The sequence below is a fragment of the Podarcis tiliguerta genome (genome assembly GCF_965153285.1).
Source record: "Podarcis tiliguerta genome assembly, chromosome: 6".
NCBI classification, from domain to species: domain Eukaryota; kingdom Metazoa; phylum Chordata; class Lepidosauria; order Squamata; family Lacertidae; genus Podarcis; species Podarcis tiliguerta.
In genome coordinates, this window is record NC_139539.1 from 43012564 (window position 1) to 43036883 (window position 24320).

General features: G+C 39.6%; 1 protein-coding gene across 4 annotated transcripts in view; it reads right to left on the bottom strand.

Moving 5' to 3' along the window:
* FOXP4 (forkhead box P4) overlaps nucleotides 1-19796 on the bottom strand; it is a 153420-nt gene extending 133624 nt beyond the window's left edge. For 2 of the 4 annotated variants that reach the window (XM_083445733.1, XM_083445730.1), the window contains exon 1: nucleotides 19247-19796. The gene's annotated coding sequence lies outside the window, so the exon portion shown is untranslated. The remainder of the gene's footprint in view (nucleotides 1-19246) is intronic. The other 2 variants (XM_083445729.1, XM_083445734.1) reach the window with 2 other exon arrangements.
* Between the last annotated feature and the right edge of the window lie 4524 nt (nucleotides 19797-24320).

Consider the following 24320-nt stretch of genomic DNA (forward strand, 5'->3'; position numbering starts at 1 on the left):
TAAACTTTATGTCAATTATAGTTGGCAAATCTGTTAGCACTTTTAATTTGCATATGCTTAAATATATTCATCCTAATAATAATAGTTTCCTACTTTCATTCTGAAAGAGGAATTGCATCCACCGCCATATTCACATAAATAAGAATTATGCCAATTACACATTAACCTGCAAAATTACTTGCTATGCAAAACTGAACTCCAGTGGAGTTTTCTTAAAAGTGCATATGGTTTAATTTATAAAATTTCATTCACTTTTGCCGAATCAGTAGCTCTGTCTGTAGGGGAAGCCATTTCTGCATGACAAGTCTATGCTCTCAGCTGCGACTGTCGTTAATCAGAAACACTACCATTTCTCAACAACAGCTGTATAAAAACAGCTATGAAAGGACCAAACTAAGCAGAGAAGCTAGGTGAGATAGCCATTAAACAGACTTGCTGGTAAGTTTACATTGTTGTCTTCCATGATTATCATTTTATATCCAGACAGATGGACAGATAGGGCAAAAAACTTTAATTTCAAAATACTTCTGTATAGTCTAATCACTAGAGGGATCCCAGTCTGAGGAAGAACACTACAGGATTGAAAACAGTAGCTGTAAGGTGAACGATACATACAAGTTTATACCCTTGCCAGGTCTGTGAGAACACTTAAGTACCATTAACAGGAGTGGCCTTCCTAACACAATGGGGATTGAGGAAGTGAGAAATTTCTTCTCTACTGCTCATGCTATTCTGTTGCAATCTGAAATTTGCTCCATCCATCTATTCATGATCATGTTATAGAACTAGGGAGACATAGAGTTTGAATAACTCTGCAGTTTCAGTGTAATGCAGAAAAGAAGAGAAAAACACTTCGAGATATAGTTTATTTAAATAATTTTTAAAGAAATAATAAAAAAAGCTTGTGCGAATAAGTCAGTACCTTTGATTGCCAGCTTTTTGTTTAAGAAAGCAGAAAAGGGGACAAAGAGTTGAGAAGTTAATAAAGTGGGGAAAGAAGTCTATTCATATTGAAGGAGTCTGTCTCGTCTCGTGGGAAGAACCGAAATTTACAACAAAAAAATTACTTCAGCAGAGAAAAGAAGCAGGTTTAAGTGAAGGTGCTCTACGTTTTTAATTGAAAGGGAGAGTCAAATGAAATATCCAATATCCCCATTTGAAAGAGAATGAAAACCCAGCTACATTGGCAAGAAATTGCTAAAGCACTATTTTTTTTCCTGAAGTCTTCTTAGGAAGTGGAAGGAAGAGGAGGTTTCCTTTCTATACAGTATATGAAGACACCCCAAGAAAGGCGGGGGCAGAAACAAGTTTTATTCATTTATTTTATATAAGAAGAGTAAGATAATAAAAGAAAGTTTTATAATGTCACAGTTTGGAAGAAGCAGTAGAGGGGGGGAGAGAGTGTGTTTTAAAAAAGCAGCTAAGAACAGAAGGACTAGCGCTAACCACCCGCTGCACAAGCCTCCTTCCCAACGAGATTCAATTAATTGATAACAAGAGGCATCAAATTAATTTTTCAAGGATGTTAGATTTTGATGAAGGAAAAAATCTCTCTGATTTTAATCGGGGCGGCGTTTAAAAGGCATAAATGAATATCCCTTTCTAATCATCTGAGGCGCCGAGGAAGCGCCAAGCGGTTAACGTGCAAATTCAAACCGTTTAATTAGGGGGGGGCAGGGAGGAGGCAGCATGGGGAAGGAAAACAGTTTCTCTTTTAAGAAGCTTTTATGAAGAAATTGTTTTTTATTTTAAAAAAAACCCTCTCGCCATTATGTACTTGTGCAACACACGAAATTTCGGCTTGGGACAAAGTCAGGAGTTTTACTCTCGAATAGAGATAATTTCCCATCACAACCTAATTAAACAGAAAAGAAAATACAAAAATGGAAAAAAAATTCAACCGTGGATGAAAAAAGAAAATGAATGGAATTGCAACTCTTAGCCACACTATGCCCTCAGTGTTTCCTGCTACTGGAAACCTACCTTACACACTTGCACATGGATAAAAGTGTGCAGGAAATAAAGGAAACATGCACAACACACAAAATTAAAGTAATGAAAGGAAGCCTCATCTCCCACCTTGATTTGTGTGTTTACATTTTTACAGGATTGCGAGGCTCTGAATGACTTTGCTGCTCTGCAAGCAGGGATTTAGCTCATGGAAAGCTCACGCGAATTCACCAGCGGAAGACATCAAATACAGCTAGTTTGCATATACTGTGTCCAGTCTCCTTCATTCATAGCTTATACAAGAGAAGTCATTACCAGTCATGGGACAAATTTACACCTCAACAAGATTTTCAGATAGCAGCCCCCCCACCCCCCATTTTCACATTTGGTCTTACACTTAGTAAAAGGTTTAACATGTGAATTAAAACATACTGCCCCACCATGTAGCAAGAAAGTCAAATGTGGGGGGGGGGGTTAGTTGTCATCTCAAGCATTAGCTACATACAGCTAATGGCTTAATCACCAATTCAGAACCAGACAAAAGCATTTCTAGCCCTACTAAGCCTGTGTGTGTGTGTGTGTGTGTGTGTGTGGAAGAGACACAGCTTTCCAGTTGTTGTTTTCTTTGCTCCTAGAGACAATGAGAAGTCTGTCTGCCCAGCTACCTATAAATTGCAAGCACCAGAAATATCCACAGGTACATTGGCAATATTCTGATGAGTGATCAGCTGGGGATGCTTAATAAAGCAACTATGGCTCAGCCCACATATTCTAAGCTTCTAAGCCAGTTGCTTCTGCTGAAACTACAGTGGACGCTCAGGTTGCGAGTGGGATCTATGCGGGATGCACGTTCGCAACCCGCAGCGCCATGTCTGCGCACGCGTGGGTTGCGATTCGGCGCTTCTGCACATGCGCAACCGCCGAAACCCGGAAGTAACCTGTTCCAGTACTTCGGGGTTTCGGCAGGTCCATAACTCAAAAAAAACGTAACCTGAAGCGTCTGTAACCCGAGGTATGACTGTATTGTCGAATAACCCCAAACATCAGATGCAAGAAGAAGCAGGCCAAGGAACAAGCTCTCATATACAAGTGTCCATTTAAACTGCTGGTTTAAATTTAAGCTGCTGGTTTAAATGAGGGAGAAGGCCTTCTCCATGATGGCCGCATGGGTTTGGAACTTTATGCCAGTGCATCTGAGACAGGCTTCCAGGCTTCAAGTTTTTCAAAAGGCTTTAAATACATCTCTTTTCTGACTAGTCCAGTCTTGAACCGAGAGTTCCTAGTTGAGATTCCTGCATTGCAGCAGAGTTGGACTAGAATGACCCCTGCGGCCCTTCCAACTCTACAATTCTATTTTTCTAGTGCTGTTAAAGTGCTTAATTGGCCAGATGAGCATATTTATTTGTTTTGTTTTTGAACACTGTATATATTTTGCAAACTTTTACAGTTGATATTTTGTAAACATTTCCTACTTCAAGCCACTGTGGATGGGCATCGTCCGGATAGAAATACCCTAAATAAGTAAAAATACAGTAAAATCTGAAACACCCCCCCCCCCTGCAACCACACTTTCTTCGGAAGGCAAGAATCTGTCTTAAACAAGACTTTAATATATATATTTTTAATCATGCAGGCATGCACTACAGAATGCAAGAAGTAAAAGGTATTACCGGCAACTTGTTAGGAGTTGTGTGAATCAACTTCCCTGATTCAAGTTCTGCCCTGTTTTATGAGAGTGAAGCATACCTCAGTCATACCACCAAGGTAGCTGCTGAAATACTACCATCATTTTGTACGTACTGTCAAAGAAAGAACAAGAAGATGCGGCATAACAAGTACTCAGATACGGAAAGCCTATCCAGTGTCTTACTCTAATTAAGCCCTTTACTCAACAGAAGCAGCAGTTTGCTGTCAATGGGAAAAAAAAGCAACTACTATCCTCAAGAAGATAGTGGAAATGGGCCTTGGCCCAGTCCCAAACTGCTCTATGAAAATGTTTGCTCTGTTAAAACTGTTCCTATATCCTACAGATATGGTGCAGCTTATCAATTTTTTTTAACAATAAAGAACTAATAAATCAGAATCAGTAAGTAGTACCAGCAGCCAGGAGACAAATTCCTAAACCCTCCAGGCAAAAATGTATCCAGTGCATACATGCCTATAGTGCAAGATTATACCATTTAACTGGTGCCGCCCTCAGTGCAAAGCTGTACATCTGGGAACTCTGCCTGCTTCAGTTAATTTTTCCTTACAGTTTACAAGGCTCCAAATTAGCCACTTCCTTCAACAAGAAACAGCTAAGAACTAGTTTACTAGTTTTAGAATAGGCTATTAAACAAGTAACTGAATAGCTCACATCACAAAGAGAACTACATGTAGGCACATGTTAGATATGAGCAAATCTAACTGCACATTTCCCCCCCCCCTCTAAATAAATAAATAAATGGTAGCTCTACAAAGTCAGTTGACTTGGCCAACTTCGGTGTGACGCCAGAAATAGCTGTAATAATTTCAATTTAAAACTTTCCCATATTGCTTTACCGCCACATGGACTAATAGGCGAAAGAGACAGAGAGAAAAGAAGACAAATATGCAGGTTCTTTTAGACCTAAAAATTCTTGGTCATCTTATGCTGGCTATTATGTGTAGCCCAAGGTCCTCAGCGCCTGCACTCTCGATTTCACAAAATGCACAATACTAGATTTACAGCTATGAAGAAATTGTAGCTTGCGTGATCACAGGACAAGCACGGAATCGGAAGAAACAGCTGTTTCTCCGACATGTCTTAACTTTTCCTCTACAGCAGAAAGTGAATCTCTCTACCTATTCAATCACTAACCCATAGCAAGAACTCCATATGACAGCAAAATAAATACTAGTTGCATTCAGGGCTTTTAATGGCAGCGTTATCGCTCCTATTGAGAACTGGAAAGAGATTCACAATCCAGCTCATCCCAGACTAACAAATCAGATTATGGTAGTCCTCTTGTGTTTATGGGTCATGTTGGAACCTCTCCTCCACCCCCACCCCCCACCTTCCCCTTCAGCTATGTCAGGGTGGAATGCTATTTCCAGATGATTAACAGAGTGATTTTGGCTTTGTTACTACTGCAACTTTCCTCACAAAGTGCAGGCAGTCTGAAGCTCTTTAGACAGTCACCTTCATTTGCACACCTTGATGTGTTCTGTTTCACATGGGGACAAAACAGTAGGGTCTGAACATGCCAAAGTTCGGGAACATAGAAATTATCAAAAGCTGAAATTTTTGCAGCTTGAAATATGGGGTTACATATTTTATTTTATTTTTAGTTTTAATGCATACATCTTAAAAGTGGGACATGCAAGATGTCAGCGTTCCATTCCCATAGTTGGCTAAATATGAATGCCGCCTAGGAGGGAAAATAATAGTTCTAGAGTAGTGCTAGATAATACACTCCTTGCAATGCTTGAGATGTTTATACCTCCGTATAAAAGTTTATCAGGGTGGTTCACGAAAATTAAGAATAGAGGAAATACAATAGTGCCTTAATGGTATTACTGGGCCAAAAAGGGAACTTTCGGTTCTAACAGGTGGGGGAAGGGGGACAGTGGCTTATTTCAGACATAAATGATTTTTGCACCAAGAGAAAAGTGCTATACCTGCACGCCTCCCTGTTCCCTATTCTTGTGTACTATAATGCAAGACTTTATTAAATCTCAGTTTTCAGTGGAAAACTAGGAAAATATCCTAGTTTGTAATCTTAAACCTGGTTTCAGGTTTCCTGGTTCTAATGTAATAGGAAACTGATTTAAACAAACCCTGGTAGTTTTTCATCAGAGTGCATAAGAGAAGGGAAAGGGAGGAAGGGCATATACAAGCCTAATGTTCATTCTCAGTCCAATGTACCATGGCTTATTAGCTAGAGATCAGCCTAAACTGGGTCAACATGACTGTCTTTGATTTCATCAAGAAGGAAGCAACTAATCATAGTACAGTGGTACCTCTAGTTAAGTACTAAATTCGTTCCGGAGGTCCGTTCTTAACCTGAAACTGTTCTTAACCTGAAGCACCACTTTAGCTAATGGGGCCTCCCGCTGCCACCACGCCGCTGGAGCACAATTTCTGTTCTTATCCTGAAGCAAAGTTCTTAACCTGAAGCACTATTTCTGGCTTAGCGGAGTCTGTAACCTGAAGCATATGTAACCTGAAACACCACTGTACTTACAGTACTGTGCTACGAACTCCATACACACAAGAACAAAATGATTGATATATCAAAAAGTGAACTATGCTAATGAAAGATTGCTGAAAGGATTTTTTTATTTTATTTGGGGTATTTCTATACAATCTTCATAGTATTTTATTCTAAGATGGTCTACAGAGTGTCCAAGGAGGAAGAGGTTCAACAAAGGCAACCTGGAGACCAAGGATCAGAAATCACCCTGAGTGCCATTCTAGTCTCATCCCAGGCCTTAAAATCCAAGGAAACTCTTAAAATTCATTCATCCCTAGATGACAGAACAAGTGCTCCAGCACTAAATAGCCTCAAATTGGATGCATCACTGAGTGGAGGCATATAAAGATTTAAGAACACTGGAAGGAGAAGGATTTTCCTACTTCAGATTAACTAAAATTACTAGGATGACAAAACCCTTTCAAGGAAGAGATGGGTTTTAAAAAAGCTTCTCTCTCATTTCACCGATTCTTACTCCTGGGTTACCACTTTATCAGGTCCATATGTAGTATAATGCAAACTGAACCTCATTAGAAACTGTCACACTCAACCTTGAACTTGGGTCAGGGGAGAGTACTGTACAAAAGTTTAGGCCCATTGTACATAATAAATGAAGTTACATAGTTAAGGCTTTCTTAGGGTTACCATTTCAGGGTGCAAATGGGGTGACATCTGAATGTTTCCCACAGGGGTAGGGCTCGGTACACCAGGGTAAAGAGTTTTAATCTGCTCTAAAGGGTGTTTTTCCTGATTCCATGGAGAAAATGTACCACCTGCAATCTGAAGTGGTACAGCCCAGGAAAGGATTTCCCACACAATTCCAGTGATTGTGAAAATAGGGTCTAAAAATATTGCTATTTCTCAGGAACTATGAGATTCCCTTCCACACACACACACACACACACACACACACACACACAGGCTAGGTAAAATGTCACAAGCACAGAGACATCATGCTGCCATGCCACCTTTAACAGACCTAGACAGTGCTATACTTACTTTATAATATGTCATAAATAATGTGTTAACATGCCACTCCAAGAAAGAACTAGCACCACAAGGAACCCATCACCAGTTTCTGGGGCAAAGCCTATACCTCCAACCATTTACATGCCGTAACCAAGAACTACAGAATCCGACAGACACTATTCAAACAATTCCTTTCTTCAGTTTATTTTAGTGCACCGTACTTCAAACAATATATTTTCAAAGCACATGAATATGTACAGTACCTTTAAAGAAAATACACAGCCCTACAGCGCATCAGCAAGCAAAAGCAGACATTTGATTTTATGCAATAATGTGTCAAACTTTGGAACAGAACTTTCTCCATGTGGCAGCATGGGCCAGGGGAGGGAAGGCGCAGCTGGTTATTCCAAGTCAGGGCAAGACTACTATATCAAGGTTTGAGGCAGCAAAACTTAAAAATTCACATTGGACTTTTACTCTAGACTGTGAAAACACTGTAGAAACTCTAAACATTTTCTGCTGACACCAGAGCATGGAAACCTTTTATTTCATTAAATATTACATTATTAAGAAAAATGATAGTCAAATAGTAAGAATAGTCACGACGGGGTTTTTCTTTTTGCCCTCTTTGCAAAAAGGTCAGATGCGCTCGTACTGGTTTCATAGTACAAGGAAATACATCAGTTATCAAAACATTGAGTATGTCTCCCTTTATTCCAGATGGCTATAGAAAGTCAAGAGAACAAACACACACACACACACACACACACAGAGAGAGAGAGAGAGAGAGAGAGAGAGAGAGAGACAGACAGACAGACAGACAGACAGACAGACTCTTTAACTCTGGACATTTGCATAACTCAGAATTCAATGTGCATAAGAGGGAGTTTTTATCTGAAGTTCCCATCCTAATGCAACATATGCATGTTCAAAAATGCTTTTCATTGGTTATATTTCATTCTGGCCCTATTGTTCCCTTAGAATCGATCGTCTAATAGCAACCAACCCCTTCTGCCTTCCCTTGAGAAAGTCCTTTCACAACAGACAAGAGATTGCATTATTCCAGGGAGACTAAAGCAGCAGGAGAGTTGATCTAGAAGTTCGCTCACCAAGTGCCTTATTTACCACGCTTGGCCCAGTTCTGCTCTGGATTCCAAACCAACACTAGGTGGCTGCATTACCACCAATACATGCCAATCATGGACTCCACAAGAATGGTGTTGTTTCTTTTACTGGTAATTGCCCTTTTCAGTTATCAAGTAAGTTGTTCTACCCTGAGCAAGCTACATGGTAGAAGACACAATATAGGGCATTTCTACTAAAGAACACACCAGATATATACTTTGCACACACACCAGCCTCCTCTCTTACTCCTCTGAAAATATTCGTACAGTACGGTTGCCATACATCCGGAATTTCCCGGACATAGCCGGCAATCAGCTATCAGAAACAGCGTCTGGGCAGAAATTGCTGAAATGTCTGGGAAAATCTTTACGTATGGCAACCCGTGTCGGCAGTGTCATTTTTTTGTCAAGATTTTGCCAATAAAAATAAAAGCTCAACCTTACAGTCCAGCCCGGTAAATCCTATTTGAGTATCCTGCGGGAGGCGAGATACTAATTTCTGCACTATGGTTACTTTTAAGACTTCACACTGAAATACTATGGGAAAATAAAAACAGTAGGTGCAGTTAGAAAGCATACAAATTGAAACAAGCAGGACTCTCATTTGTAGATCATTTCTCTGAATGTGGTGATGGAGCCAAAAAATAGTTTCTATTTTCTTTTTAACAAAAGGCGGCAAATAGCAAGAATTCTGTGTAGCTTTTGTTTCAACAGAAAAAATGCTGGACAAAGTTAACCAATGGTACTCCATAAATTCCTCATCTCTAAAATGGGGTTAACAGCAAACTGCCAAAGAGTATGATAAAAAGATCAAGAATACAGAAATTTTAAAAGCGTTACAGAAATTAATAATACACAACCTGATCACAAATGTAGAACATTTCATCCATTTATAGATAGTGCAACAACTTTGTTATGAAAAATGAAAATATTAAATCTCAAAAAAACCAGAGTATTAAGTTTTAATTTCTAATTGCCTAGGGAGAGAAATGATCGTTTCTGTCCTTTCGCTATGCCAAACGTAACTCTCAGAATTACACGACATGAAGTATGGGATACTTGAAATTAAATATTGGCCAGGCATAAAGGTAAATTTTAAGTTAGATGAACAAAAAGAAAATGCTCAGCATGATTGTTATGTTGTATTATTGAAATGCCACTTTATCTGACTGAATGAATAGGGTGTAGGAGAGAAAGCGACCTCAGCGCAAAGATTTTTGGCACTCAGAATTAAAACGATGCCTCCTTCCATGAACAACATGAATGTTATGTTTACATCAGAGGCAAAAATAGGACAAGAAAAGGTCAGGGGTGAAGTTGACTGAAGTCCTGCAACTTAAATCTTTAAATCAGAACAATTGCTTTCCTTCACACCTCCAAATTCCACCTCAAGAGTCTACTGCAAAAGTAATATTAACATACTTTCATCACCCAACTGCATAGTTTGGTCTAGTTAAAACACACATAAAATCTCAATAAAGTTACTGCTTTTGATATATTTTGTAGAAAATGGTTTCTGCTAGAAAGGGGGGGGGGGTATAAGAGATGACTCTTCTTCTTCTTCCTCCTCCTCCTCTTCTTCAGTTCTCCACTCTGCTATGCCAGCATCTCCCTTCTACTTATTGGGAAAAAAACCAGTCTGCAATTTTTCTTTAAGTGCGAGGGAAAAAAACTGCTAAATTTTGCTTGCTAAGAAAGTATCTTGGCATTTTAAACTGCCATCCACTTCAGATTAATGCACCCACCCTAGTAATACACGAAGGCAGAGAAAACGAAGAAAACCAGGGCACCGTTCATTAATGAACAAATGCAACTTGCCAGAGTCCGTAGCCATAGTCTCTGTTTGGAGAAGGTACCTTGTCAAAACAAATGCCGGGCAGCTGCAAAGAAACAAAGGCACAACATCTTCTAAAATAGAAGCTGGGGCTTGCCTAAAACATTGTGCATGTCCAATAGTTGAACCAAGATGAATCAGAGAAGAGAGGGATGCCAACTCTCTGCATAAACTAACTTGGTATCAGCATACTCTCTGGAATTGGAAAAGGCCAATAATACTGAAAAGCGACCCCCAAGAACCAAGTTGTTCTAGACTGTTAGGCTCACTGGAAGATGAAGATGTAGCTTTGTATTGTATCCTTGGCACCCCTCTATGAACTTTTTCTTGCCTTCTTGAAATGCTTCTCAGTCAACTAGCTGGGCACACAAAAAATGTTTGATGGGCATTTAAGTCAGCCGTAAGAACCTAGTTACACCATACATGAGTGCCCCCCCCAAAAAAAATAGGAAGGCAGAGAGATGTTAACAGTACTGTTTCCACTCCCTTGTCTAGGCAAAGATAATGCTGCTTCAGCCTGAGCTAGAAGGAGATAGTCATCAATTCCAACTGGCTGTTTATTGTGACGTTAAGGGCTGGCTGTAACTAATCAGATTGCAGCAAAACAACTTGCCACAAACAGTCCAGTTATGTCAGTTATCTGATATTCAGCATTTCCACCTTTAATCCCACATCTGGCAAATCAGGTCCTAAACCAAAAGGCGGCAGCATCCTTTCACACGTAAATCGGAAGAGCTCTGTGACCCAGACCTTCATCCATCTGGGAAGCCATTTCTGAGAGCCCCAAGAACATCTTCAGGGCAGAAAAATGGGCAGAGCTGGGTCAAATTCAGGTCATGCCATGGAGTGCTTTCTATGCAAAACCAATATAACACACTGGGTTCAAGTTTAAAAACTCCCTACTAGGTTACAAACATAAATCATTTGTAAATATTTTGGAGTTAATGAATGTTGAATAACAAGAATGAAAAGAATTATCATATAGAGTATCACCAGGAAAATTAAGGTACGAAGTGTTTGACGATGCTCAAATATCACTTTGGTCCATTATGCTGGCATGGTATTGCCCTTCATCTAAAAATCCAGCTGTTTCCTACCTCACTACAATGGATGAAGTCCTGCTATCTGACAGGATCTACTGCCTCTCCCATTATATACTTCTTTTCGAGTCTTTGCTGCTGGCAGAAAAACAGGCTTTCTGCATCTCCTCCAATCCTTCACACCACAAGCAAGCTTTTTTCACCCTATTCAAGTACCTTATTTACAGAGGCTTTTCTAAGGTGCCCAACAGCAAGAAGTACATCCAACTACTTCACTGTAATTCTATTCCAAAACGGGGGTAACTGTCATTGAAATTAGATGTTACTGAAGCAGTGACCCACCCAAAGCAACACAGGATGATCACAGCACAACCAAAAAGTAAACTAGACAGTCTGTAAGTCTAGGTCTTGAAACACAGGTCAACACCATCTACTTATATTGGCCTTTTGCCTAAGATAAAACAATCACTATGTTTTATTTGAATATACCTGGATTGTCATTTGTAAAGCTTAAAATATGTGTGAACTAGAAGTGTATACAGGAAATAGACCATAGGAAAACCCTAGAAAAATTGCCTGAAAATATCAACTAATTCATCTACACTCTTCTTTGCCGCTTCCCATGTTTTATTTGTTTGTATGGGGCCATGGGATATGGGAGAACAGTTTTAAGCTGCTGGCCACTCCTAGATTTTTTTAAAGAGGAATGACTGGTTTTTAACTGAACAAACTGCCTCTTCGGGGTTGGGATATATTCCCCAAAACTGCTTTGTTCACTCCCGCATGTGTGAGTCATTACACAGTTTCCTTTTGACAGGATCAAACAGTGCCAGATAAATCCAGAAGCATGTTAGCTCCTATGCTGCCCTCAAGGAACACACTATACACATGCTCCGTTACCTAATACTGCAGAGGCACACTGGTCCTTTCACTGTCTTCATGCAGGATGCTTTATGCTTTACCTGATAGTGCTATTCCACCCTTTGTGTGCTTATACAGGCAAGTAGGGCTCTCTTCTAAACCATACCAGCATAAATTCAGGAAGCTAAATAGACTGAGGAGAAATAGTGCCAGGATAGTGTTCATGTTAAAATATCCAGGTTCTTTGGCATACAGCTGCTATATACAAATGGGCTAACGCTCCCATTCTTCAAAAAAGATACAAACTTCTCTTCCCTTCTGAATTTGCAGGGATTTTCCTTATTCATTATTTCATGAACTAGTGAAGCAAAGTCAGGCTTCTCACAGAGAATCACTTTTATTTATTTATTTAACAAGATTTATATACCGCTTGATTGTAATAAAACCTCAAAGCGGCTTGCCAAACCTTGCGGGAAAGCCTCTCCCCACTTCGAAGTATGACTGTTTAGTTTACCCTTGTATTAACACACTTGCCTGGTAGCCATAAACAATAAGGAATTGCATGCAAGTGAGCTAATGGACTGACAGACGATGGATGGGGCACTCCAGCAAGTAAGTTGCTGCAGGACAGAAGCTGCCTCCTCCTCACCCAGTATAGACATGCAGCAGGCTGCTGGGAGAGGAGCAGAGCTCTCTGTCCCTCCTCTGCCAACCCCTGTCGGCTGATTAAAACATTTGCATGCCAGTGATTTCCATAGGTTTGTTTCCAACTCTGGTTTAGCTGACTATATGCTAATGCCCATTCAAAGGCACCACGTGGTAAAGTTTCGCCAGTGGGGCAGAATGAGAAGCAGCATATCAAAATGGGGCACAGTGGCTTCTCTCTCCCACCCAAGTATTTTCAATGCTTGTGTTTTTTTTATCGATACTTAGAATTTTTATAGTGTGCTTTTATGAAGTTTGCATGCAGTTAACGTAATACTCCATCCAGAATGCCAGGATACACAGCAACCCTTAATGGGTGGCAGAAATGCTCGTCTACTGATCCATTTGTTGTTGAAAGTCCTGAAACGGATGGAAGTGTTTCAGGTAAGCGGGCAGTGAATTGATCAGATTCTGTCTCTTTGCAAGGACATGGAGGTTGGCTAGCAGATAACAAATGCTGATATTGCCATAAAGACCAAGTCAGTAGAGAACGATGTGCAATAGTGAATTTGAAAGAGTCAGATTCACAATGCTAACTAACACCTTGTCCAGGAAACTCTACTGACCTGATGAGATACTTACATTGCAAAGTTTTCAATAACCGTCTTCTATACAGACAACCTCTGTTCACCAGACACAGCAGGGTTTTTATAAAACAAAACGAGACTCCAGGTTTTCCCAGTGAATCCCCACACTATGGATCTTGGCTTAAATTACCTTATGTATACAAATGTGCAAGTGCACTTGTACTTTTTAATACATCCTCCTTCCTAGTTCAGCTTTTTAACCCTTTCCTAAAATCAGGATCTCTGTGGAAAATATATTAACGGATAGAAATTCAATAATCAACTGAACCATCAGTTCAAACGTGCGCACACATATATACACCGTTATAAGACAAATTGAAACTGAATTCTGGAAATGTTCTATCTACTGCATTCCCCCCTGTATTGCTTCAAAACCCTTTTCACGTAAGACAAGCAGATTTTTCAAAGAAAACAAAAACTGTTTTAAATTCCATGTGCAAACTGCACACACTAGAACTGAAACTCCAGTGTGGGTAGAAGAACAAAGTCAAATGTGAAAATAGTATTTTTAACTTAAAAACAAAACAAACATTTCAAAAGCCTCCCTCTCGACTACCAAGAAAAAAATGTTTATGACCAGTGAAGGAGCTTCTGAGACAAAGCAGCACAATGAATTAATAGAGAAGGGTATTAATGTGTCTATCTGATCCAAAGCCAGAAAAATTAACAGAACAAATCAACAAATGGAAGTGAATGAAATCTAAGTTTGTGGCACAGATGCCAATTTCAAAGTTTATATAATAGTAAAAATGCATTCAAAATTTGAAAATTTATTATTTTGTTAATCATATCGCCTATCACACACCTCCCAGGTACAGATTTCCCTCATATAATTTAAGTCATCACTCTTTTCCTATCAACAACAATTCTGAAGGTGTGTTTTAACCTGCCATGTGGCAATTACTCCCAGTGTAAGGAGGAAATCACTCAGCCCTGGAGGCAAGTGAATTAGCCAAGTTTGAAAGGTGGCATCCTGTTCTATGCAACAGCACAACAATGCCAAATTGAAAATAATTAAATCAAAACGGGCATCAGTGGGACTTGTTTTGAAGTTGTTGTCTTTAAATCATGTTAAAGATCTTTTATTGCCCTCTCTTAAGACAACTGGGATAAAACAATATATTTTTGCAGGCAAAAGCAAGTTCCTCCATAAGGAAGCAATAAGAGAGCCTTTTTCTACCCTGAAGGCCAAACCATACACAAGCAGAGTTTGATTATAACGGCTGATAACGAATTTCTTGCAGGATCTCAGTGCCAAGAACCTGTGTAACAATATGTTGTCTTCCTGAAGCACAGGGCACAGATGAGTAGCTTTATATGATGTTATCCCCTAACCTTTTTTTAGAGTGAATGCCTTTTCTAGAAACAAACACCTGCTACCAGTAAAGAAGGACTTTGGTGAACAAATGACTTCTCTCTCTCCGCTTCAACTTTCAGGGAAAATCACTGATTGCAAGTGCGAAGCGGAGGTGGAAAGCTCTTTGCTAAATGGTGCCAAGCTATAAAATTTACATTCTAAGGGAAGGGGAGCACATATATGCTCATCTTTTCTGTGAGATCCATCTCTTCCCCCTCTAGTTTTAAGGTGGGGGTTCAGAATTCTGACTCTCCCCAGTTCTCACACAGGCACACACTTTATCACACCAGTCCTAACCATGGTTACTTGGAAGTAAGTCCCATTGAACTTAGCGAGATTTATTTCTGGGTGAATTGCACTGTATGTCACTTTAAAAAGCAAAACACAACAGTATCTTTTCTTCCTCCAACTTCGATCTCCCCCCACATGCAACAGAAACATTTCAGCCATCACCCCCTCCCTTCCCCATTTCAGCCCCACAGCGAGACACACACAAACATTATCAGATTCAAAAGCATCCCCTCTGCCATGAGAAAAGAAAAGCTCTTAGGCTTCTTTGGGCAAAAACTTCACAACTGACTGCACATAGTTCCCGGCTTGGTTATTAGAAAAGAAAAAGAGAAAGCGCCTGAAGTGGTTATTTTATTTGCTCTTTGTTTTATAGATTTCCCCCCTTTCTTCTTAAAGAAACCCTCCTTTCTATAAAGAGAATCTGAATTAGAGATCCACCAGATTTTTTGCTATTATTGATTGTACTCTTAATAAATAAAAGAGCAATCAAAATGTTAATATAATAAGAAAATATGCAGTGTAAATTGAATGAACTATTCACTCCAAATTATTTTCTCAATTATTACATCCTTTAGTCCTACATGCAAACAAAAAAACTTTTCTTATTATAATCCTAAACTGTGACATTAGGGTATCAGATGAACTTGACGACTTCATGGTCTAGAAAGTTACCAGTCCGGGAAGAAAGAAATTCCATGCCTATTTACCCAGCTTTCCTTACAATATTACACAATGGAGCTGTGAAAAGGCAGCCTACTGTATGTATCTTACTCTGCAAGTAGGTTTTTGCCTAACACCAGTGCTTAGTGCCTGTGGGACTGGAGTACTCCCCCCCCCCCCTTTTAATCTTTGCTTTAAAAGAATTCAAAAATGGATGGGAGAGAAGGTTTTTGATCATATATTTCCATGCCAAAATACTCAAATTAATCATATAATATAGCACTTTACTAGAGAAACATTTTTCCTTTTCATTATGTTTGTAGTTTTAAAATATAACTAATCACTTGCATCAATTGTAACTAAATAGATGTTCTCCCCACTCAAAATTTAGATGTTTACAATCTATGCACATACGCATAAGCATTAAGTTTGGAAGATTTGTTTAAACTTCCAAGAACTTTATATAAAATCAATACAAAATACAGGAAACACAGGGGCTCAGCAATTTACCCCACTTCAATGTGCACCCATTTCTGAGGGGGAGAAAATAAAGGAACAAAGATTTGGAATCAGAACCAACTGACACACACACACACCCCACCAGACCTGGTTTGCACAAAAAAATATGAATCTGGTCCTGACCATCTTTCTTAGTTTAAATCAGACTGGGTTTTTTTAAAACTTGAGAGGGGAAGGGGGTTAAATATTTTAAATCATGTTATACGAGCATCACTCACCTGCAATATATGCTCTCAGTTTAAAGTACAATTAACAGAAATTAAGAAATGTTAAATAGGTGTAAAAATGGTTTAGGATCCTGGATGCTACTGCAGGCAGCATACACAACTCACAGGGCCCAGTGCCTAAGGAAGTAACACACTGTGACAATTTGACAGAAAATGGCCTGTGAGCAACACAAGCCCCTTCTTGTGTAAATGTTTTAACATGTAGTAATATATCTGTAGAATACTATACTATTTCTGTTGTTGATTATACCCACCTTTTAACACAATGTAATAATTCTTTTTTATTGTACACCCCACAGCTTTTCTGAAAGCATTAAACTGAAGTTATAAGCCATTGCTAAAAACTGGAGTAAATTTTTGTCTCCAAAGAAACACTATTTCGGACTGAGCACTTGATTGAAGTCAGCAATGGACCCTGGAATGGGATCTGTAGTGAAATTCCTTAGGGCTAAATTAAGAAGAGACAAATCTCACTATGAGTTTGTCAAATGCATTCCTTGTAATACTGCGCTTCAAAAGATCTTTTAGAGTCTAAGTGTCTCTAATGAATTAGTATACCTATTCTCATCCATTCGAAGTTTATTTTGAACTTGAGGAGAGATGATTAAATGATTTCATTTTTTAAATACCAAATTCAATGGGAGTTTTTGTTTCAGATCACATACCCAAAAAATGGTCTGCCAAAATAAAACCATTTTTAACACTCCCCCCATATTTGAACTCATCTGCGTTACGTAGCATTCAGAACTTTATCACTTATGAAAATTTATAAAACAACCAAGATCCGTAACTTTATTAATTATTCTGCTGTGTGTCAATGGTGATGAAAATGATGATAGAAATGGAGCATTATCTTCACAGACCCATGTCAACTACAAGTTTTAAAATAAATTTTACTTGAAACTTCTCAGCTGCCCAAGAAAGGCTGGTAATGAATTTGCTCCCTTTCTCTTAATGACCGACTAATGCTCACAAAACTATGATACGCCTACTAGAAGACCCAGTCCCAACTCACAATCACAGGAAAATATCTATTGAGCTGCTTTTTAAAAAAAATATGTTGATGTTTTAGGTTGTTTTTTAAGATTTGTGCTTTTATAAAGTTCTCTCAGTTAGGAGAAACCTATACAGATAAACCGAGAACATCACTTCTAAGCTCCTAAGTCTGAATATAAATTTTCCCCTTTCAAGTTTCAATCACAATGGCATTTAAATTATATATATTTGCACCTTTCCCACTTTTATATAGGTTATATAAAAATTTATATAGGTTTCCCTCCCCCCTCTTTTTAGGGAGCACTGGGATGGCATCACATTGTATTATAGTGAACAATGTATACGATCATTTCTTTGCTAATTTTAGTTCAAGTTTGCTGCTCTAAGGGATATTAGAAACATTTCTAATTCAGAGGTGGCATTTAAAGGTGGGAGTAGAAGACAAACCGACAAGAAGCTGAGGAGACAGACTGAAAGACTGATTGGGCCAAAAACATTACCTGACAGCAATAAATACGTTTTGTGCATTTAAGAAATATATAAAACAAGGAAGATCAAGCTCATTTAAGAATGTAGATGATGAAGTGAACTACTGTAACAACAGAGTATATTTATTGCTACCTTTCCAGCAGGAAATAATAATTTAAAGAGCCATTAAAAGTTTTTTTTTGTCTTGTTATTTAGAATAAAGCAAATTTAAATTTCAGCCACCGTATAAAAACCAGTAAGAAATAAGGGGAATTCAGGATTTATAAAATATTTTTCTAGCATCTCTACCACCTCAAAGTTTTATTACCCTAAAGAATAGACCTAAGCCAGAGAGCCGATCTTTTCGCTAGACAAAAAACTTTCCTATCCGTTGCCAACTTGTTTGCCAGGAAAAAGTTATTTCAGAGTGGAGAAGACAAGAAATTCTGCTGTCCCAATTCAGGATCTCACCCCCACTCTAAATGTGTACTCAAGAAGACCATAAATGTGAGTGCCTTTGAGCCTATCCATCCTGTCAATCACAATAAATTGTAATTCAAAGACACACTTACAGGACTGATTGATCTGCAGAAACCCCAAAGCGGTTTTGCAACATCTACTCCCCACCCCTCTTCACATTCACAAAACAGAGGAACAAAAAAAAAAAAAAAAAAAAAAAAACCCACTCACTGCCTGCTCCTTCCTTCATTTTTCCCTATAAGCAAGAACCTCTTATCCCTGCCTCCCATCCTCACAGCTCCCCCCATGAACAAAGAGGAAAGCTTTCCAACACCCCAAGTAGCCTCATATATCCGATTCCTTTGGTTTCCATGCCACCCTCTGTAAATCCCAGCTGAAAAGTTATTTCCACCAGCACCTCTCTTTGTCTGGAGTGCTCCGTTTTCCGGGTACCCCGAACTTTCACGCGTCTCCTTTACTAAAAGGCACAGATAAATTAAACTGAGAGGAGGCTGCCTTCGCCAAGTAGTTTTTCTATATATATATATATATATATATATATATATATATATATATATATTCCACATACACACCCTAACATCCTTGAGGTTGCAATCTCAAAGGGAGAAAGAGAGTAAGGAAGGATGCGGGAAAGGGGGGTGAGGGAGAAGGGAGGGAATCAACAAAGCATAAATCTCAGCCTCCTCCACACACCTGCTTTTTCCAAAACACCTGGGGGGCAGGCGCAACAGACCGGCCAGTTTATCAACTTTAAGTCGTTCCTGGTCTCAAATATTCAATATGCAAGGTATATATATATCTTTAAAGCAGAAGAGTGCGCGCGGCTTAGGGGGGTGTAGAGAGAAAGAGGAAGGAACTACTGTATGGATTAAAAACTAAACTAGAAAGTTTAAGAGGAGGGGGGAGGGGAGGGTTGTTGTTGTTGCTGCTGCGGCTGCTGCCACTGTTAAAAGATCCCACCAACCTGTTTCGATCTACAGCGCCTGGAATCGGGTCTCAACTTTTAACACCCCCCACTTGGAGCATGTGGCTGCCTCTTTGCTGCTGCTGCTGCCGCCGCCGCCGCCGCTGCTACCGCCGTTGCCGCCGCCTCGTCCAGCTTCGTCCCTTGCGGAGCAGAAATGCCTCCAGCTCCCAGCAGCCCGAGGTTCCCCCAAAGTTAAACACCTCGGAGACAAAGAGAGAGAGACAGAGAAAGAGAGAGAGAAAGAGAGGGAGAAGCAAGCCGACAGAGAGAGAGAAGAGAAAGCACTAACACAGTTCAGGCATGATCATACTTTTCTCCTGCCAAAGGCTTTGCCGCTTTCTTCTCTTATTGTATTGGGGGGGGGGTCCTGTTTCTTCTTCCTTCACCCCTTTCTCCTGTTCCGTTTTCCTCAATGGAAGTCTCAGAGGCGGGCGGGGGGGGAGGGGGGAGTCAATCTATGTCTCGGGTCCCTCCTCTCTCTGTCCCATTCAGATGTGGAGATCAGCCTCTAATCACAGGGGTTGTGTCTGTACTGGAGATGTGACTTGAGAGCTGGGAAGGGAGGGGAGGGGGGAAAGAGAGAGAGAGAGAGAGAGTTACTTCCAGTTCTACCATAATCCATCTAAAGCAGGTGCAGCTCTTTTCCAAGCCCACAGGTCCTGAATGGAGAAGGAAGCCACGGGCGAGGAGCGCGGAGGAGAGGGGAAGGAAAGGTTTTTTTGAATCGAGGCGAGCAAAAGGAAGCGAGGCCCCTCTCCCAAGTCACTTTTTGGGGCCTTTAATACCTGAAATCGTGATTTCTCCGCACTTTTAATGTGTTAAGTTTCCCCTCCTTTCTTATATATTTGGGGGGGGGATAATAAGGGGTACATATTTTTCTTAGTTTTCCGTGTTTTAGGTTGTTCAGTTTTTGCTAATAGCCCTTGTGTTAGACTACCGATTCTGGTTTTAAAGACCCTGCTGAAAGAGTGGCTTCGCTGCTATGTCATTACCTTAACATATTTTAACAAACAGTTTAATGGGCACATATAGTGCGTCTGTGTGCCACAATCCTGCAGGGATCATTGTAGGTATCACACAGGTGCATGCAGCAGGACTGACCGCTGCTCCTCTCAAGGTGCACAGGAAATATTAAATGTGTCTTTGATCCCAGATAACATGGGAAGCGGGCCATACAATTTTGTTGTGAATATGGGGGGATGATTAGGGTTGTTTTCACTCATGAGACTTAAGTCCGTTTTTTTTTTTTTTGCATTTCTCCTATTTGCAATGCCAATGAAATACTTATATTAGCCTGAATAACTTTGAAATGGCTTCCTACCACTTTCTGACAAGTATTAAAAAAACATTTGCATGAGCACACGCAGAGTGAGGGGGAGACTCAATTTATTTTTAATTAACGTAAGTAAAAATGTCCTCACACTTGCAACCCTAAGCATAGGATTAGGCTTCATAAACGTTATAAAGTACTTTTCACACCTGACCCTTAGTTTATTTACTTGGAAATGGCTTTTAAAAATTATACTGAGATTGGAAAGCTTGACCATTTTTGCTAATCATACTGAGATCCTTTTCATTTCCCTAAATGCTTTGCAGGTCTCTTCAAATTTGCCTTGAATTTTGCTCTCACTGAAACCATACTTTCCAGTATGTATGTGTAGGACTGGCTTGTAAAAGAGCAGCAGAATTCATCCAGGTTTATTATTAATAATAATAATATGTAACACAATTATCAGCATATTTATTCAAAAGAGGGTCCCCTTACGTTTCGTTGGGCTTACTTTCTAGTAAGCATCTTTAGGATTGCAGCCTTAGTACACCCCAGCTCTTATCTTCTGGATACATTCAATAGGTCAAAAATTGCCCTTACCTGTATTTACCAATCCCTCAGTAACCATGATCCTGATCTCTTCAGAGAACACTGAATATATATGCTTAAATTTTATTTATTTTATTTTATTTATTTTATTTGGAATATTTCTACGCCTTCTTTCTACTGAAGGATATTGATGTTGCCTTATTCCATACATTAAAAAATAAAACAAATAAAAATATAAAATACAGATAAATAATAAAATAACCATCACCTACATTTGAGGGTGGAGTGAAGAGAGAGATCCAGCTGCCTCGGGGCAAGGCCTGATTCAGATCAGGATTACAGTGCTGTGGGATGGTTTTCACCTGTGCCATTTTCCCAGCTGAAGTCAACCCCATGGTATGCTTTACCCTGTGGAGAAATGGCAGCGATGGGGGGCGGGGTAGATTTCGACCAGAAAAATGGATTGGTGGAAAGTTTAAAACACCATCTAGCAATCATGGTCCTGATTTGAATTCCCAGCTTCTTGTGGCTGCTCTGCTCCTTTTAAAAAGGAAACAAAAGGGGGGGGGGGAGATCTGATTCATCGATCTCTCACATCACATCTAGTTTGCCTTAGGTCTAATTAAAATGACCCAACATAAATGGACAGAAATCAGCACTACTAAAAGCTATCCACAGTTAAATGCCTCTTAAAGCTCAAATAAATTATATATATTTTACCTGGTGTTTATATTAAGGGATCCCATGGGTGTAGATGTTGCACAGGTTGCGGGGGCCAAAATAGAGTATGTCAGGAAAGGCAAGGAACTAGAAGATCCTAAGCCCCCTTCTTCCCGATACTCCCCCTCCGGGGGGGGGGGGGAGTGTCCAAAACTACACCAGCCCCAGTAATTTTCATCTCATTGGAGTCAATGCAAGAGATTTAAAAAAAAAAAAAAAAAAGATGGACTTGGAGCGGGGGGAAGAGATGCTGCCCCCAACCCTGGCCACACCTATCTGACAAGACTTTGGATGTTGCTCTGTCTAATAGATGCCATACATGTACAAGGGGGAATGCTGCAGTGCTTCAGCGGTAGAACAGAGAAGACCCTGTCCCCTAACTTCCAAAGGCAGGGGAACCAGAGCAGCTCCTCAGCCTAACATCTGAGCAAAAGAGGGAGTCCATATGAATACAGAGAGTTCTTCAGTTTTTCTCGGTCTTAAGAAATAAGGCATTTTCCTTAAATAAGGGCACATGTGCTACCATTACATTTTCAAGTTCACTACTTCGTGAGGGATAGAAACAGATTTTTAGACAGCTATTTTGCATACCAGAGAAGCATGGATGTTTCTGCTGCTACAACTATGTGCTGCCCTTGTCCCACTATGGCTGCAATCCTAAATTTATTTAAGTAGTAAGGCCTATTGAAATCAATGAAGCATATTCCTGAGAAGCCATTATTGGAATTGGGCCGTAAAAGCTGCAATCCAATGAATGTTTATTTGGATGCAAATCCCACTGAACACAAAGCAAAATACCTTAAGTATTCCACCATCAAAATTGGTCGGACTTGCTTCCATGTACACATGCATAGCATGGCCTCCACAGATTCAATATTCACGTTTTTCTCCTGAGTAAAGATTAATAGGTTGAATTGTAAAAACGTATCCAAATGCCACAACATTTAACTTACTTCTTGCAAAATCTTATGAAGAGCAGCAGTAGTAGAAAGAAAAACTCAAAATGTTTTTATCAGACAGAAACCACAATCCAATGCACATTTATGCACTCTTAGAACCCACTGAAATCATGGAGCTTAGGCACATATAACCCTATGCAGAATTGTGGCCCAAGGCTGCAATCCTGCTATCATGTTATGCATAGGTAAGTCCTACCGCTTTGCCTTAAATGAAAGGAAAATCTAATTTAAACATTTCTGCAGGAAAGGCTCTCAATTCCCTATCGTGCTTTCATTTGTGAGACCAGGCCTTATTTGCTGAGTGATTCTTATACCTCTAATAGTACTCATGCAAAAGCAATGCAATAAAGTTTTCTATAACAGAATAACTAAATATTTGTTGAAGAATGTATTTTAGCTGGAAACATATCAGGGTTTGTCAATGAATTTGTTTGAACCTATTATTTTTTTTGGATCTTGATTAATTGGGTGTTATAATATGGGGTACCTCTATGGTCCAGGAAAAACTGTTAGTGTTTCTTTCTAGAGTAACATTACTGCCCGAAAATTATATTGTCAACAGTGTTGTCTTTCAAAGCAGTCACACTATGAAGTGAGCTTTCAAAAGCCTGCAAACTGCAAATAAAATGAAATGTTTGACCTGTATACAGTGGTACCTCTGGTTACGAACACTTCGGGTTACGAACTCCGCTACCCCGGAAATAGCTGCTCCTGGTCGCGAACTTTGCACCAGGATGTGAATGGAAATCATGCGCCGGAGGCACCCGCACAGCAGGAGACCCTATTAGCAAAAGCGCGCCTTGGGATAAGAACAGTTTCAGCTTAAGAACGGCTCTCCGGAACGAATTAAGTTCGTAACCACTGTACATGCACAGATTTTCCTAGAAGCTGATCAACTTCAGGCTGATTGTTTTCTCTTCCTTCTCTCTTTCAAGAAAATTCTGTATTACCCTGTGTTGTACTGAAATTGCATATAAAGCTAATTTTGGCTACTGTTTTCTAAAAAGACTGATATATAGAGCATGCAGTCTCTCATTTATTTTTTAGAAATTAAGAACATTATTCATATTTCCCATTATTCATATTTCTCTAAGGAGTTCAGGGCAGTGTGTATGGTCCTCCGCCATCACTTTTTTTTCTTATCATGGCAGCCCTGAGTTACGGTGGGTGCCTAGACACATGAAATGTTTTTGAAAACCCAATCAACAAAGCAAAATATTGATAAACTTTTAGAACAAAATATCCTGACCAAACATATTCCTCATATTTTTTTATTTCTTCTAATAACATATGAAGGTCTAGGTTCCAGCAGTTGCCAAGAATGCCTTTTGCCACTCCCATCTTGTGAAAACGCTGTGGCCCTTTCTAGCAGATCAAAACCTATCTGTCAATTCCTTATTGATAATCTGAATAAATACTTGGTCCAAGATTGTAAATAGCTACTCACTGGATCACCTCTGGCTAACAAAAATGTCAAGCAGGCACCGTGGCACATAGGTTTTACATAGCATGATTCATTACCACAAGCAGATTAGTGACAATGGGGGAGGGTTAATAATTTTTGTGGACCTCC